The 19140-nt window shown below is 43.1% G+C and overlaps 1 protein-coding gene across 2 annotated transcripts in view; it reads left to right on the top strand.

Moving 5' to 3' along the window:
* Window positions 1-19140, top strand: part of Hs6st (heparan sulfate 6-O-sulfotransferase) — a 476371-nt gene that overhangs the window by 378345 nt on the left and 78886 nt on the right. The gene's annotated exons all lie outside the window — the stretch shown is intronic.

Below are 19140 nucleotides of genomic sequence, written 5' to 3'. Positions count from 1 at the left end.
GCTATGAAATTTGTCTTTTGCTGTTTACATTTATGTTCGACATATCTGCACGTGTTCGCGGTAAGGCTTCCAGTCGTCTTCAGATGCTGTCGATTTCGCTCGCAAGTACAATCGTTTCTTTTTGTTTATGCAACGCTGTGCGTGGGTTGTCAACCACGTGCTTTGTCGTTATGCAGCTATAAGTGATTTTGGGAATGTAATTTCTTTTTATTGAGAAAAATTTCTCGCGGATAAGTGGCTACTTTTTGCTGTCATCGCGCTCACTAATATAGCTTAAAAAATCAACACTAAACCAAAAGAGTTGGCTTGACTTGTCCTCAATATTTGCTAGCCCGTAGTCGAAGATAGTTTTCTTTGTAATTCGCGTTTTATCTATGAATATTTCAGATTCACAGTGCAAGATTTATTGATCACTGACGCCTTCTAACATATAAACACACCTGCTACTTAGATCAGAAGTGAGTACGAGATTTCAAGTCAATTCGTCACACGGAGGGGGAGGGGCAGAAACCATTTTAGTTAGGCTAAACAAAGAAAGCACTTCAAGAAAATCCTGAAACTCTCGTTTTTTTGTGCCACCAAGAGCCATGCATGCCCGCCAGTCAATATTGGGACTCACCAGCCAAAAGAATAAATGATATTGGAATTCGGTTCTGCACTGTAATAAAGGGGCTCTGCAACACTTTTTGTCATGGTCAAAAACGCTGCTGATCACTTCTAGAGACTATCGAGAGCACGCGAGCCGTATGATATAGCACTGCACGGGGTCTCCAATTCCCAATAAATTATAAAGTCAGCCAAAAATTATTTTCTATTCTCTCGACAAAAGATGAAGGAAGCTCAAAAGCAATCTATCAGCCATCAGCTGATTTAAACATGGCACGCTCGGTGAACACATGGATCACCGCGAAAGACCGCGACTTGTCCACGCACGCGCGCGCGATCACATTGAAAAAGCCGCGTACTATAGGAAAAAAGAATAAAAAGCTCAAGGTCACAGGGCATGCGTGACGCATTTTCTTCACCCATGTCATCCTTCCCTTCTTAGCTTTCAGCGCTGCCCTCGGTATAATTGAAGAGAGAATGCGATTGCAGCGTGCGATAAATCTTTGCAACTCCGCTCGTGCTGGACGGATTCTTAATTTTTTTTGTTTTTGAATTCTTGAGGTAATAAGATCTTCCGGTAAATCAATTTCGTGGTTATTCAAAACAGTGTTTTAGGGCCCCTTTAAGGGACTATATAAGGCACTCTGGAAAATCGTGTGTTGATTCTGGCGCGTGGTAGCAGACTTCGATAGCACAAGTTGCAGGTACAGAAGTGCAGAGTACAACCCAAAAAATTTCAATACGCTCGAGCCAGTTACGAAGATACAGGCGTCAGTAATTTTTCTTGTGGCATTGTGTCACCACCGCGTGACACTGTTCTAGCTTTTTCAAATATTCTGAAGTTTATAAATATAGACATTTCACTGTCTGACATATCACCAGACAGCCATGTTTCTGTTTCCAGAACAATATCAGCAAAGCACGCTGCGAGAAAAAAAATTATTCTGCTTATCAGACAGACTACTGAAGTGGCACGGCTCAGTTAGCCAATGTTTGCCTTTAGCTTTGTCTCCTTGGACAATATTGAAATTTTTACTAATAAAAATAATAAAGAAAGAAACGAAGAAACAAAAAAGAAAGATAAAAAGAAAGAAAGAAAGAAAGAAAGAAAGATGAAAGAACAAAAGAAAGAGAAAAAAAAGAAAGAAAGAAGGAAGTTGTGTACTCAGATTCATAAAGGTCTATCCGAAATTTGTTGACAAAGTCAGTGCTCTGTATCACGGCTATCGAAATTTGGTAGAGCCCGAACCTCATTCCTCATAGAGTCAACAAAACACTTGGTTTTATTTAGAACGAGCTTATTGAATACTAGTTTATACCTTTCCTGTGGTTGATTATTCTCTCGTGCAAAATTTCTGTGTTTCTTTCTTATTTACTGAACCGGAGCGAAAAATCTTCCTCGCTCCATACACGCAGACATAGCTGTTTAGGCTTGAAGGCGTTCGGGAGGATGTTGGTTTCAGCAATAAAGTTAACAATTTACAATAATGGGACAAACGCGGTCTTTTTTTCAAGGGTATGAAGATGGACGTGTTGGTGATTACAACGTAGCACGAAAAAAAAAAACCAGGCGTGTGCTGGAGGCACAGCACAGTCACAGCGAAAGCTAGAAGAGCTGCCTTTCCGAGCCTTTTCGAAACACTCATATGATACCTGTTGCAAGCACACTTGCTTGATGCCCACTACGGCATTAACAATAAAAGATTACGGTAGTAGGACTGCATTCGCTATGCTATTTTTGGTCATGCGTCTGAGAAGCGTGGTATCCGCTAAACTGTTGCGAATAATTTGTTGCCAAGTGTTGATACAGTGGCTGACGACGATAAGAAATTATGCCTAAAGTGGGTATGCGCCACAGTGACACAATAGAAAGGAACAAGCAAGCAAGCAAGCAAGCATGCGCCACAGTTAATAGCTGAAAAAAACAAGTTTTTGTAATGGGTTGGAGCATTGGATGACCCACTCGTTACGCTATTCACATTGTCCAACGACTGCTTGTTCTTTCGCTGTTTTAAAACGTTTTATGAGACGTATAACGCGATTGCTTTGCCAACATTCAGCCTCCCTAAGGCACGTTTGCCCACAACTTCCAAGCCCCGGCACGGCTCAGTGGTAGAATACCGGCATGGCACTCAGCCATTCTGGTTTACAGCCCCACTGTGTCATTGGTACTAGGTTCTTTTTTTCTAATTTAACGTGATGTGGTTACGGACACCGGCGGTGGCGGACAACCCTGACTCTGCGCGAGAGCCGAGTTGTAATCTCATAGCAGTTTTTGCTGTAGAACGAAGGCGCAGGACAAGAGAAGGGGCAAAAAAGGAGCGCTCCTCTTCTGCCCGTTTCCTTGTCCTGTGTTCCAGTTTTTACGCGCTACGTTTATGATCAGTCCTTTTTTCGTTCACCCAACGTATGGGCACGCATAATTTCAGCTGCCGGTGAGCAGACATTCGTCATGACAAACTCTTTGACGCGCTCTTCAGTGTCTTTTCTACTTTTTCAGGATAAAGATGCTGTTCACATTCTTCCAAGCTTCTCGCCGCCAGGAGACACTTCGTTGACATGGTGGCCAGTTTTTCTAACACAATCTATCGTCCGTCTTTCAGCAGATATGGTGTTGCATGATCCCCATATGCAGATTTGAGCTTTGCCACTTTGCATTCTCTCTAAGGCTTTCCTGACTGTGTCATTACTGGTGGGATGTCATATGGGGTAGTGCTAGTTCTTAAATAAATTGTCCCTGTTACTGTACAGATCTCCGTAAATCTCAACTGCTACGTGACCTATCCTTTCTATGTTGATAGTTACATTGACTTCCTTGTCCCTTAGTACATACGTCTATATCATATGCGGAGTTATCGTGGGCCCAAGGACGTACGTGCGGGTGCAGTTGTCCAAAATGTATTAGAGTTTGGACGGGTAAAAACGTATTTATTCCTACGCGGAGGTGGCTGCGGAACTGCCATAAGCAGTTCCGCTTTTTGAAAGCTTAGCCGCTTCAATTTGGTCTGTTGTATTTCAAGCTTTCATGCTTTGACGTTTCCTAATGTGGTTCTTCGTTTCCTGTCTAACCACCGTACCTCCAACTTCCTCTGCACACTCCGTAATGATACTCGTCATATTATCATTCATTGCGTCAACGCTAAGGTTGGTTTCCTCGATAAGAGCCCAGTATCTGTTCTGAAGCGAGACCCTGAATCCCTGTTCTTTATCTCTCAGGGCGAGCTCATAGATTGGCTTCTTGCACTCCATCTTCTCTCGTTCCTTCTTCAAGTCTAGGCGAATTCAAGACCTTACCATCATATGATCACTGCATCGTATCTTGCCAAGCACTACCACATCCTGCACGATGCCTGGGTGTGCACTACGTATAATTTCGTTCTTATTTTCGCCATTAGGCCTCGTCGATGTCTACTTACAGTTCACTCGTTTTTGGTAGAAGGTATTCAAGGTTCGTAAATTTTGGCGTTCAGCGAATTACAATTACTCAATTGAATGTAAGAACAGCGCAACCTAGAAGTAGTTACTTCGTAACTACGGAAGCGCAAAAACAAGGACAGCAAAGAGCGCTTACTATCAAGAACGATTTATTATCGGAATGGTGTACATATATAGGTGAAAAAAGGAGAAAATTGGGCATGCGTAGAAGGATGCAGAAACAACCACTGCGATACAATGTCAGCAAAATTCTCCTCTGGCAATCATGCCCAGCAATCTGGAAGATTTCTAGTGTGGCAAAGCCGACGCCAAGGAGAATCGCTTGGCGTAACGCCATGGGAGCGTTGTTAAAAATGATTACTGAGCAATGCCTAAATTTTCATTATTGCGCTTCAGGCACTTAATACCTACAACGTTCTTATGCTGTACAACGCGATTACTTTTAAATGACCGGCTGGATTTTTTCCCAAGACCCCTATGTGTATTCATTGAAAATGTATGGGGTGGTATTTGCAAAGCTAATTGTAGCGCAATGATAAGTTATTCGCTAATTGCATTCTAGTGGCATGTAAGATAGGACAACCTGTCTTTGTTTTTGTGAATTCGTAGGGTTACGCCGGGTGGATGTTTTTCCGAAAAAGCCTTACCATATAAATAGTGCACGAAAGCAGCTTTACAGGCATAAAGAATACCCCTGTCCGTAAATCGATGAAAAAGTGAACGTTTATCATGGTAAAAGCTCAGCAAAAGTCTGCAGATGTGCTGCACATTATGTCGATGAAGCATCAGGAATTTCATTACTGTAATAAATAATTATCACTAATGTAACCATCTACATGAAACTTATGGGGGAACCTCTCAACTTAGAGACACATATGTAGTATAGTACAGATGGTATTTCAATGTGAACAGTTACGATAAAGTGGTATATAAGAATTTCATATCATTAGTTTGTACTGTTTATTAATATATTGATGCAAGATTTCGGGTTAATTACAATCATTATTTGTATGCTATCTATGTGCTGAGTGATACCATACAAAAAGCGTCCGAAATGGCATACAGATTTGAAAGTATGAAATAACGAAATAGGTGTGGCATGAAACACAGGCAGACAGACACGCAGACAGACAGACGGACGGACGGACGGATGGACAGACAGACAGACAGACAGACAGACAGACAGACAGACAGACAGACAGACAGACAGACAGACAGACAGACAGACAGACAGACAGACAGACAGACAGACAGACAGACAGACAGACAGAGTGGCGGGGAGACAGACAGAGTGGCGGGGAGACAGACAGAGTGACGGGGAGACAGACAGACAGACAGACAGACGGACAGACACTTCGCCCCATAGACCATCATGCACTCTACGGATATGCTCTAATTTTTTTAGGTTCGCTGTACAGTCATGTCACGTCATATCAAATTTAGTATATATCCAGCAAATGAAACGACCGCTAGCACGCCACGAACGTGGTATGCAAATCACGCCATACATGACATCCGGACCATAACTTTCATGTAAGGATTCATTATTTGCGTTCGTTATACAGTCATGTCTTGCCATAGCGAATTCAGTGTATATCCTGGAAACGAAACCGCTGCGAGTGCACCGTGACCAGGCAGTGTAAGTGATGCCTTACATGACTTACATGTTATGATTTTTATGTTCAAACTTTTCATCTATATTTGTCGCACAGTAAAATTGCATAGTACCAATTATAGTGAAAATTCAGTGAATGAAACAGCCGCAAGTGCACCATGAAGATGGCATATAAATGATGTCATAAAAATGGCGTATATGCGATAATTGCTAATACCTGCTCTTCATGTTGGTCATACACTCTTGATAAGCCCTTTTTGGCTTACCTTAAACTAAGAAACGGCTGTGAGAGTGCTATGCTTGTAGGTCATAGCGTTCATGATATACGTGTCGTGAGTTTCATGTTGGAACCTCACGTTTATATTCGTCATGCAGTCATGTCATGCCACAGCGATTTCAGAACTTCATACTTTCAAATCTGTATGCCATTTCAGAAACTTTTCGTATCGTATCACTCAACAAATATATAGCAAAGTATTTATGATTGTAATTAACCCGAACTCTTCAATAATTATAATAATAAACAGTACAAACTAATGATATGATTTCGTTATCTAGCACTTTATCGTAACTGTTCACATTGAAACACCATCTGTACTATACTACATATGTGTCTCTACGTTGAGAGGTTCCCCATATAAGTTTCATGTAGATGGTTACATTAATGATAATTATTTATTCCAGTAATAAAATTCCTGATGCTTCATTGACATAATGTACATCACATCTGCAGACTTTTGCTGAGGTTTTACCATGATCAACGTCCACTTTCTCATCGATTTACGGACAGGTGATTCCTTTATTCCTGTAATGCTGCTTTCGTGCACTATTTATAAGGAAAAGCTTTTTCGGAAAAACATCCACCCGGCGTAACCGTACTAAATTACAAAAACAAAGACAGGTTGTCTTATCGTTCACGTCACTAGAGCACAATTAGCGAATAACGTATCGTGGCGCTACAATTGGCTTTTCAAAAAGCATCCCTTACATTTTCAATGGATACACATAAGTGCTTCGGGAAAAAATCCAGCCAGTTATTTAAAAGTTTCGTGTTGTACAGCATAAGGACGTTGTCAGCATTAAGTGCCTGAAGCGCAATGAGCGAAAATTCAGGCATTGCTCAGTAATCATTTTTTAAGAACGCTCGCCATAGTGTTACGCCCCACGCTTCTCTTTGGGGTCGGCTTTGCCGCTCTAGAGATGTCCAAGATTGCTAGGCATGTCTAGTACCGATGCCATAATCCCCTACTGTCTGATCTACAGCCTGCCTCTTCCTTACCTTGGCATTGAAGTCACCCACCAGTATAGTATACTGCGTTTTTACCTTAATCATTGCTGGATCCATGTCATCATAGAAGCTTTTAACTAATACGTCATCATGGCTGAATGTAGGCGCATAGACCTGTACCACCTTCATTTTGTAACTCTTATTAAGTTGTTTTAGAATAATTCTATAGATAGGGACCCCCCCCCCCCCCCCCCGCCACTCCCAAGCTCTCTTAGCCAAGGCAGGATAGTAAAGGACGTGCTCATTTTATAGCACAGCATAGGCCTCATCTGTCCTCCTAACCTCACTGAGCCCTACTAATGAGCCCTGTTAAAAATCTATTGGGAGTACTGAAAAAGAAAAACGAATATAAATGAAACAAAAAGGTCGTTTTATATTAAACATTTGTTGTGATTAGATATAGGTACATTGTACAAAGGCGGCACTGCTAGTTGTGACAATTAGGCGTCAAGTGTCATAAGCTTACCTGTTCGTTTACGCAATAAAAAACAAAAAGCATGGCTGATCTTTCCATGGTAAAGAGCGTTATAACACGGCAAGAAAACGTGCCTTCACAGAAGTAGTTCGTTGATTTTAGGATACTCGATAGCTACTGCGACGTCTATTGCCGTTCGGCAGATATAGCACCACTTGATGTGGGCCCACCTACACGGACGCAGTGAATCTCTGTCCCAATTACTAATGTTCATGATAATAATTTAGCCTTTGCTATAGCCTAAGTTGTTAACATATTCTTATTTATCTTTAATTTATTAATACTGCCATGCCTAAGGGAGGCTTATAAAAGAGAGGACATACATAAAGAATTTACAGTCTACATAAAGTCGCATAATATTTTGACAAATCAGAATGAAAAAGTGGTATTTTTTAAATACCAGTTATTTTAAATACGTGGTATTTTTTAAAGACCATTGGGTATTTTTTAAATAACCATTTCGGGTTCAGAATAAGCATTGTAGAAGAATTCAAAACTCACTGTTGTTTTTAAATATATTTGCTTAAACATAAAGTCGCTTACACCACTTGGCACTGAAAAAATTTAACAATCACGTAAATGTGTCTCTACCGCCTTATCGAAGTCCGGAACGTCTTTCAAAATAAGAATATCGTTTGGCAATTTTTCTACACTTCTATGACATCAGAAAAAAAACAGGCTATCTAAACGTGTTAGTATTTGCTTGGTATAGTTTTTTGACGCAATCGAAGTAAGTTCGGGGATTTCTTTCTCCTATATCGTGTAAATATTTGAGCCTATCTATCTTAAGTTTATCGTGCATTATTTGAAATAATACTTTCATCTTATATTTATTTATACGCGATTCGAGAAAATCTGGGTACCATCTCCGCAACATTAGCGTGACTGATTCCTTTCTTTTGTACGTTGAACAAATAAAGCGCGCTGCTAGTCTCTGTATTCTCTCCCAATTATTCTTAAGAGTTACTTCATGGGGACCCCAAACAACAGATGAATATTCTTGTACTGGCCTAATGAAGGTGGTGTATGCAATATGTTTCCCGTCGCGTGGTGTTCTTCCAGTCTCTTGATATGTGGGGTTTAACGTCCCAAAACCACCATATGATTATCTTCCAGTCTTTGCAACAATAGATATAACTTTTGATAGGGTTTCGTGCAAAGGTTAGCTGTATGCTCTATACATGTTGATTTTTGCGTAATTGTTACCCCGTGGTACTTGAATTGGGTCACATTTACCAAGAATTGATCACCAATGCTGTCCAAAAAAAAGGAATTTTTCTTTCGCTGATCAGTGTATATGTAGATTTGGAATAATTTACTGCCATTTTCTATTTCCTACACCAGTTATCTAAATTTTGCAAACAAATCTGAATTTCAACTTGGTCATCTAGTTCGGTAATTGCGGCATAGATTAGGCAGTCATCTGCGAAAATTTTAACCTGAACATCCTCTTCTACCAGGCTGTTTATAAAGCGAAGAAACAACAGTGATCCCAACACCGAGCCTTGGGGCACTCCCGAACGTACTGCTAAGGGTTCTGATAAATGGCCATCCAATTTTACTATCTGCGCAAAATTTGTTTATTACACGTTCATCTAATTCTGCATGACGTAATTTGGAGATTATTTGGACATGTGGTACATTATCGAACGCTTTCGCAAAATCTACGCAATCACATGAACCTATTGTCTATCCCTAAATCATGAATCGTTTCTATTAACTGGGTCACGGTTGAATCCCCGTCCTGAAGCCATGTTGGTAAGGAACATAAAAGCGTTCTGATCCACAAATGTATGTATTTCGCTAATATAAGTTCGAACACATTGCAAGAAACGGAAATGAGTGGTACTGGACGGTAATTTCTAGCCAGTTTTCGTATGCCGCTTTTAGATACAAGTATGACGAACGCAGTGCGCCAATCTCATGGCAGTCAGTGCGTTGAGTAAAACTTTTGAAAGATGATAGTTAGATAAGGTGACATTCATTCTGCATATCGCTTAAGAAATACAGCTAATATATCATTGGAACTGCTCGATTTTTCCGTATGTAAAATGAGTAGCTGCTGCATTACACCTTCTCAAACTATTTCAAGTGTTTCCATTGAAACAGTAGGAGGAATTTTTAAGGCCTTTTTCTTACTCACTGTAGTTTTTGGCATGTGAAATACATACTGAAAAATATGTTAAAATGGTTTGATATCTCATTTTTTATAATTTCACTACCAACATGTATCTCATCGACATATTCTTTCTTGTAACTGAAATACCACCAAAATTTCTGAGGCCAGGACCTAAGAAAATCACTGAGGCGTTTTCAAAAGATCTTTGTTTTTTAATTTAGCAAAAGCATGCTTCAGATCAGTTTTCCCATTTCTCAAAGCAACAAACGACCTGGTCTTTTTAAGAAGCCTCTCAATTTGCCTTTTCATATGAATTATGTCTCGGGTGATCCAAGGACTTCTCTTTTATGCTTTTCTAACTAGTGATACAACATATTTGTCTGTGCAGTAGCTTATAACACATTTAAATTCTTGCCATAACTCTTCTATTGATTTAAACCAGAGGTGCTCTCGAAGTTTTCATGTTTGATCTCCAAATAGTCAAGAATTGATGCATCATTGGCCTTAGCATAGTCTGTAACCTTTACTTGTGAGCTCTTCGAATTGTGGGAGAGCACGTGCGCCCAGCCGCCCTCTCGGTTTTACGGCAGCGCGAAAGCCTAGTTGTGGGAACGCCCCCACGGCCGCCGCTCGTGATCCCCCTTTCCCGGCGCGCGGAACGGGTATCCCTTCCCACAGCGAGAAATGACATTTTCTCGTCAGGGAGAGGCAAACCGGGTAAGTGAACAAGTCTAGCGTGCGGACTAGGGTGCCTCGATGCGAGCGCCCTCCTAGGGTGAGGACCACCGCGCCGTCTGCTAGCGCAACCGCCATTTTCTTGCATCTGCCGGTCGTGGGGAGCGCCTCAATAGTGGTGGCTCCTTCTTGCAGTAGGCGCTTGCATACTACTTTAGCTTCGATATTCATTTCTTTGCCAGAGTAGATGATAAGCGAGAGTGAACATTCAGTGACGCGTCCGCTAGTTCGAGAGGATTAGCGAAGGTATAGAGATTAGTATTCTTTCTCTTATAATAAGAGTTGACAATGGCGGGCAACTGCTCGTCTTCGTAGCTGCACCGTCGCCGCGAGCTTTTTGTCATCGCGCTCACATATAGACAGAGCGGAAAGTAAAATAAATATGCTAAAGTAGATAGCTGCTGTCTATATAAGTACGAATGCCCGGCATCCTTACTACCATTGTCACTATTACGCGCCGCCTACACGATTACATGGTGGCAAACTGTGTCAAGCACTAGGTAATCAAAACAAAGACACGCGATGGAGTACAATCATTAATTACCGTTACGCAAAATATATTATGGACAAGATGATTATGAACTGTGTGCTTAATTCCGTCGAGTTTTTTTCTCTCATGCGTATGCGCATATAGGATACAAAAAGGCCTTGCTGTTAAGGTAGACTAACGCCAGCACAAGTTTTGCTTCCGTGATCTCCGGCATGTGAGGATGGTTTCTGACGCAATTGTATGCGTAGCCTCAGTCTTGTGTAGGTGGCTACCAGCATCTTGCCTATTTCTTCCTTATGTTCTGCGCAAGTACTCAGGCATGGCTGGTCTACTTTCGCAAGGTCTTCTGTCAGAGAGCGTAGTGGCGACTTCATCGTGTGTACATTGCTTGTACACCACGCAATAACGCCCATGAAGTGCTCCTCTTAGTTCTTCAGAGTGCGGATCACTTCCCTGCTCGGACAAATCAAGTTTCGTCCATCACTCAAATATTTCTTGAGAACTGTCAAAGAAGCTTATTCATTGCTGGTTGCACCAAGGAGGGCATCTTTGCACTGGGAACAGGATACGGACTTCAAAACGCTTTTCAGGATGTAGCCTCCAAGATAGTACAAAATGCAGCATTCCGTTGCCGTTAGCTCCTCAATGAACAAAATCTCGGAGTCGTCTATTTCTTCATACAAATTTTCTGAGTGTTGCTTCTTCGCTTGAGCAAGAAGTTTGACGAGGTAGTTTTGATCATCAAGCTCATAGCTTGTTGTCCGCGGTGTATGTAGAAATTGGCTCACGCTCACAAGCCTCGGAGCACATTTCAAATCATATGATGTTGGCACTGGCTTCATTAGGCGCACAACAGAAAACTGATTTTCGAGGCAGTCTTGAAGTAACCTGCTCGTTAGGAAAAACTCGTAGCCTTCATTGCCCAGAAAGACTTCTTGAAGGCGAAGAACAACTGTTGTGGAAATGAGAAGCCCGGCTTGGGATGGTTTCTACTGAGCTGTGGCGCCCATCTTCATTCCTTTGATTGTCTCTGCTGCAAGGCGCAGAGACAATCAGAGCAGCAGAATACTTGGCCATGTTTCGGTGGCTTAGAGCAAAAGTGGGATGGCGTGATGACATCAAAGCGTACCACTTCGACACTAAGTCCATGAACCACGCTGTCGTTTCGGCAGCTGGGTCAAGCAGCCCTTCCTTTACCAGAAATCTAACAGCTGGTGCGGCTTCTCTGAAAAATTGGAGAGCTACTCCAACCTTCATTTTTGTGAAGTGACCGCAGCTCACATGAACCTCGGACAGGGCAGGTGCGACCTTAAGCTCTCTCTCTGCGTCTTAGTCCACTACCGCCTGGACGTGCTCTAGTTTCACGTATTGTGACGGGAGCTTGTTGTCGCGCACAGTGACATCACTCAGTGGGAAGACTTTGAAGCTTAAAAGTTGCCCTCTCAGGTTCTTTAACACATGGGCTGCGTCAGCAGTAAAAAGCTCTTTGCCTCCCAAACATGGATGCTGTACTGAGCAGGTGGTAGTGGAATTTCTGTGGCTTGAAAACCCAAACTCTCGCCACATTGCTCGATTTGCTGAGCCCATGTCACACTTGACTGCTCGGACTCTGAGAGAAATCTGGCTTCAACGCTGGACGATGTCGAGCACATAGTCTTTCAGCAAGGCACCATACACGTATCGTCCAGTAAATTGATATCCGATCACCTGCTTTCACCGCTGATTAATTCCGCCCAACATGAACACCAAAGCCTGATTAGCGGGTTCCTCTGGCTTTGAAGGAAGTGTGATACCTCCAAGGAGAATGTCTTGAGCTCGGTCCAATTCAAAGGCTGTAGCTATTTCCATTTTGTGAAGAAAAAGTACTCAGTCTTTCTCCACGTTTTCAATGGTTTCGGCCTTGCACTTCATAACATCAAAAACTTCTTGAAGAATTCCTGGAAGAAATTTCAATCCCTGGATCCTCCGCACCAACGACCTGCTAGATGGGAGGGGGTAACCCAACTTCCTCAGCGTCTCGTACCCGGTCGTTCCGAAAGCGAATTTAATTTGCAAACCTTGTTTAACTGTCTCCACAGACCAAGTATGACCCTGGGTACTGTTTTTAGAAAGAGCACAGACCTGATCTGCATTCAAGAAGCGTATATTTCTTTCGAAATTCTCAGCCTTACTTTCAAGCTTTTGGACTTGCTTTCTGAGGTTCTGGATTGTGTTCGTAGTGATGCTGTGATGTTATCGAAGCGTGGCATATTTTCTTTCTATGTCTGCCAACTGCTTTTTCAGCTGAGCATAGTTTCTTTGTGTCTCACTAACTGTGGCAGTTTCATCAGTCGAGTTTGCTATTCTGATGTTCAAAGCTTCGACACCTGGGCTGTTCACTTCCATGTTGTCCGTTGACGTTTCTTGTGATACCGCTTCAGATGGCTCCGGGAGCATTTCCACTACGTCTGAGGCGGCGTGAGGTACATCGGCAGGGTCGCTCACCTCTTTGTGGTTTAACCTGGACACAGGCAGTGCTCTTTCCCTCAGTGGCTTTCGCTTCCTCGGAGCAACTGGATGCAGAAAAATTTACAAACCAATTGTGACATCAAGCACTAGGTCCAGGAAAACGCTAGGCTTTAGGGATTCAAAATGAAAAAGAGAGAGAAGGAGAGAGAGTGCGAAGAATATGGTAAAAAATGCAGGAGAGAAAATGACAGCAGCCATGCTTTTCAGCCTGAGTAGGTCATTATAGGTGCGTTTCTGAGAAAGCTTAACGCTGTAGATAGTCTAAAAGTTCCTTGCTCGCGGCTGGTCTATAGGTGGCACGTGGTTCACATGTGCAGCTCGCACGTGTACGTAGAAATATAAATGTGTAAGGATGAAACGTGGGGTGTTGGAACTTTTCTGGGAAAAGACCATTTGCGGAAAAAGTAACGCAAGAATGAGGGAGGACGCGTAGAAACAGTGATTCTTAAACATATAGATAAAAATAAAATTAAAATAACAACAACAACAATAGTAATAATAATAAAGTGAAAACAGAGATTGGAACGGAGAGAAGACAATGGTAAAATATATCACAATAACATGGAGGTGGCATAACTATTAGTATTTTGTACGGCTCTGGTCTCAGTAGCAGGGCCATGACATCGTTAGCTTTTTGTGTATATACATCTCATTAATATTGTGTATATAGATCTCATTGTGTATATAGATCTCATTATTATTGTGTATATAGGTCTCATTAATATTGTGTTAAAACATGGAAAACGAGCCCTTAGGTACACACTTCTTTCCCTTATTTCATTAAACGAGGGTCTCGTACTGGCAGACTTGGTGTCATTAGGTTGTATACGAGGGACTATTAATCAGCTGCCCGCTCATAATAGGTTCACGTGCTACGTGACGCCAAACATGTCCATAGAAGAGTGTTTTCACACTCGTCGCTTGGCTTATATATGGCGCTGACTGTCACTCCTACTTCTAAATTCACATATCAACCAAAAAAAGATGATGGGGAGAAGGCCGCTGTGGTAGCTCAGTGTAATAAAGAAAAAAAAAGCTGTGGTAGCTCAGTGGTTAGAGCATCGAACGCGTTATTTGAAGGTCGTAGGTTCGATTCCTGCTCACGGCTGGTTATTTTTTCATCCACTTTTATTTCTTCTTATATACACTCCATTGGTTCTGATAACCTCCCCTGTACATTCCTTGGCATTACTGTCTGTTAGATCTCATTAATATTGCGTAAAAACATGGAAAAGGAGCCCTTAGGTACACACTTCTTTCCCTTATTTCAATAAACGAGGGTCTCGTACTGGCAGACTTGGTGTCATTAGGTTGTATACGAGGGACTATTATTCAGCTGCCCCCCCCGCAGGGGCGTCTGTGCAAGTAGGCGTTTGGTGTGCAGCGACACCACAGACCCGAGCTAACGGGGGAGTTTCTACTCCCTCCCACGCCCAGCCGTGCGTGGCTTTGCAGTGTCCGGGGAAAAGGGGATCCTGGAGGTTGAGCCGACGCTGGGTGATTGGACCGTTAAGGCCCCCCGGCAGAGGCAACAAACCCCTTGGCCCCGGCTTCACGTAGACGGCACCCAGGGGAAATCGGCAGTCGCCTTTTTCTATCTCTCTCTCCCTACATCTTCGTCTTTGTCTCTTACTATTTATCTGTCCTGTCTTCTACTCTCTTCCGTTTACTTCCAAACTTCCTGGCGGCTAGGGTTAACCCTGTGCAAATAGCCTACCTTGGTCTAGGCGCATTGGGTTATAGTAGCGTTGTACGGCTGGCGTCTGCAGGTTTTAGCATCTGCAAACTTGCAGCGTCCCCTCGTTGGGCTCCGTGGTGGGTGGCCGCCAACGCTTCTGAAAAAAATTAAACTGGCATGCATTGAGCGTTTCCCTTATTAAGTGATCGTACCGCCTTAAAGCGCGTACGTACCGAAGACTTAGGCTTTTTCAACCGATCAAGTGAAAACTTCCCCCATTTTCATGCTATACATAGTGAGATAAGCAGCATGCAAGCCAGAACTGTATCCCCCTTTGTAGTAGCCAGATGTCTCACAGAAACTCTTGGAGCTGGGTACAAAGTTACCAAAATGGCCAGCGGAGACCTCCTCATAGAAGTTTGAGAAAAAGAACAGTTTGAAAAGCTACAGAACCTTTCAACTTTTGGTGACACTCCCGTCACTGTAACGCCACACAGATTTATGAACACAACCCGTGGAGTAGTATCTGATGCTGATTTGCTCGGCTTGACTGAAGAGGAACTTCTGGAGGGGTGGAAGAGTCAGAATGTGACCAATGTACAAAAGATCATTATTAGAAAATACAACAAGGTAACACCAACAAAACACCTAATACTCACATTCTCTTCCAGTAATTTGCCAGAAAGTATTCAAACAGGGTACACGAAGACGTCGATCAGACCATACATACCTAACCCACGTCGTTGTTTTAAATGCCAGAAGTATGGACACGGCTCACAAAGCTGTCGTGGTCACCAAACGTGTGCACAATGTGGAGTGTCAGGCCACAATTTTGACGATTGCGGAGAACCATCACACTGTGTGAACTGTGGTGGAAATCATGCCGCATACTCACGGTCTTGCTCACTTTGGAAAAAAGAAAAAGAAATATTCACTCTTAAAGTCAAAGAAAATATTACATTCAAAAAAGCAAGACGAAGAGTGTCGCCATTTTACGGTACAACATATGCTGATGCGGCCCGTCAGGGGGCAACGCCGCACCAGCCCTCGCCACCCCTTCGGCCAGCGCAAAGCGAGCCGTCGGCTGTGGCGCCTGCCTCCAAGGCGGCAGTAGTTCAGTCTACTCCGCCTCCAAGCAAATTGAGGCTGGAGACTCCAGGGTCCTGTGGTCTCAAGGCCTCACCTCACCAAGCGAGGCCTAAAATCCAAACCACCAGCTCGCATGTGCGGCCATCCAGTGCCTCTGAGGAGGCAATGGATACAACGGTACCCTTGGTACCAAAAGAGCGGCGCGCCTGCTTAAAGCGCGCCAAGAAAAACAAAAACCAATAACGGGGCCGGACGACCGTCCTGCCACCTGAATTAACGAGCTCACTCCAACACAGGATACTCTTTGTACACACAGCAGCATCCCTTTTGTTTAAATCTGCTGACAGAAATATTACAGTGGAACATCCGAGGCCTTCTTCGAAACCTCGATGATTTACAAGAACTCCTCCATGAACACAATTCAAGAGTGCTGTGTGTACGACACACCTAAAACGAACAAACACAGACTTTTTACGTAACTACGTAATCTTCTGAAAGAATAGAGATGATGCCGTGCCACCATCCGGTGGCGTAGCGGTTATAGTTAGTCAAGGTATAGCATGCACCCAATTACCCCTTAAAACCTCCCTAAAGGCGGTGGCTGTCCGAGCAGTTATTCTAAACAAACTTGTCACTGTCAGCTCTTTGAACAAACCTCCGCACCACCATCTTGAAAAACTTCAATTTTAGTCTTTAATCGACGAACTACCTGAACCTTATCTGGTCCTTGGGGACCTGAACGCACATAATGGCCTGTGGGGTGACTCTCGCTGTGAAGCACGAGGTCGTCTCATTGAACAATTCCTCATTTCATCAGGTGCTTGTCTGTTGAATAGGAAAGAGGCAACATATTATAGCCTTGCCAACAAAACTTACTCTTCCATAGACCTCAGTATCGCATCTCCTTCACTTGTACCATTACTTCAGTGGAAAGTTATAAATAATCCATACGGAAGTGACCTTTTTCCTTTAGTTTTGAGTACACCAATAATATATGATTGTCCTCCACATGTTCCCGAATGGCTGGTAAACAAAGCCGACTGGGAACAATTTTAAAAAGTTACTCACTTAAATTGGACTGACATATGCGGATTAGGCATAGATTAAGCTGTGCAGTACTTCACGGCCTTTCTTACTGACGCAGCAGCCAAGTGCATTCCACAAACATCTGGACTGCCCGGCAAACGACACGTCCCGTGGTGGAACACTGAGTGTCAGAATGCGCGAAAGGAACAGAACAGGGCATGGAGGTTACTGCGCAACTCGCCGACAGCGGAAAACCTTGAGAGCTTTAGGAAATAAAATCTCGAGGCAGGAGAACGCGTCGGCAGGCCAGAAGAGAAAGTTGGCACAAGTTTTTATCAGGGATAAATTCACATACACAAGAGTCCAAAGTCTGGAACATGGTTCGTAGGGTAGCAGGAAGAAAAGTACACTCACTTCCACTCGTAAACACTCAGGGTGATACCTTGGAAGATCAGGCAAACTTCCTCGGTGCACACTTTGAACGGGTATCCAGCTCATCCCACTATACTGACACTTCAAAAATACAGAACAAGAATAGAAAAGCAGAAACTCGAGCATAAATCCACTAGATACTAAGCATATAACCAAGCTTTCAGTCTAGCTGAGCTCCGAACATCTCTAAACTTCTGCAGTACTTCTGCCCCAGGTTCTGACCGTGTGGTGTATGAAATGTTAAAAAACGTACCAGCAGAAACACGAAAAACCTTTCTTTGTTCGTACAATTCTATCTGGTTTTCTGGCACTATCCCTACCTCCTGGAAAGAGGCTATTATTATTCCCACTTTGAAAGAGGGCAAGGACCCTTCTTTAGCTTCAAGTTACAGGCCTATTGCACTTACAAGCTGCTTGTGCAAAGTCTTCGAAAAAATGATAAACTGTCGACTTGTACATATCCTTGAAACAAACAATTTGCTCGACCCATTTCAGTGCGGGTTTCGAGAAAGTAGATCCACCACAGACCACCTTGTTCGTATCGAGGCACAGATCAGAGACGCCTTCGTCCATAAACAATATTTTCTCTCAGTGTTCCTCGATATCGAAAAGGCTTATGATACAACATGGCGTTTTGGAATTCTAAGAGACCTGTCTCACCTTGGTGTGCGCGGAAGAATGTTTCACATAATCGAAAGTTACCTGTCAAACCGGACATTCCGTGTCCGTGTGGGCAGTGTTCTCTCACAAACATTTGTCCAGGAAACAAGCGTGCCACAAGGTGTTGTGCTCAGTTGCACACTTTTTATTATCAAAATGAATTCCTTGCACTTGTTCATCCCCCGCAATATGTTCTATTGTACATATGTCGACGACGTTCAGCTTGGCTTCAAGTCATGCAACTTGGCAATGTGTGAGCGGCAGGTTCAGCTGGGTTTAAACAAGGTCTCCAAATGGGCAGAAAAAAACGGATTTCGACTTAACCCACAAAAAAGCATGTGTGTCTTGTTCTCTCGAAAGAGAGACATGCACTCCGAACCTGACATTCGACTGAATGGGCAACGTCTGTCTGTCAAAGTCGAGCATAAATTCTTAGGCTTAATCTTGGACAACAAGTTGACCTTCGTACCGCACATCAAGTATTTAAAAACAAAATGTTTAAAAGCCATGATTGTTATAAAAGTGTTGTCACGTACTACTTGGGGTAGTGATAGGCAATGCCTCATGAATCTGTATCGAAGCCTCATTCGCACCCGCTTAGATTATGGGGCTGTTATTTATCAGTCTGCAACTCAAAGTGTTTTGAAGATGCTGGACCCCGTGCACCATTTGGGCATCCGCCTTTCTACAGGTGCTTTTCGCACCAGCCCTGTAGAAAGCCTTTACGTTGAGTCAAATGAGTGGTTGCTTCATCTGCAGAGAACTTACATGTCCTTTGTATATTTTCTTAAGGTGAAAGCAGGCAAGATGCACCCCTCATACTCTACTAATAATGATCTGTCGAGTTACATTCTGTTTCAAAACAGGCCTTCGATGAGGCAGCCCTTCTCAGTTCGCCTGAAGGGTCTAGCTGAAGAAACTGGAGTGTCACTTGAACACAGTTTAATGGCTCTTGTAGCATACCCGCCACCGTGGCAGTGGCAG

This window comes from Rhipicephalus microplus, chromosome 1, assembly GCF_043290135.1.
Source record: "Rhipicephalus microplus isolate Deutch F79 chromosome 1, USDA_Rmic, whole genome shotgun sequence".
NCBI classification, from domain to species: Eukaryota; Metazoa; Arthropoda; class Arachnida; order Ixodida; family Ixodidae; genus Rhipicephalus; species Rhipicephalus microplus.
This window is presented reverse-complemented; position numbering and strand designations above follow the sequence as displayed.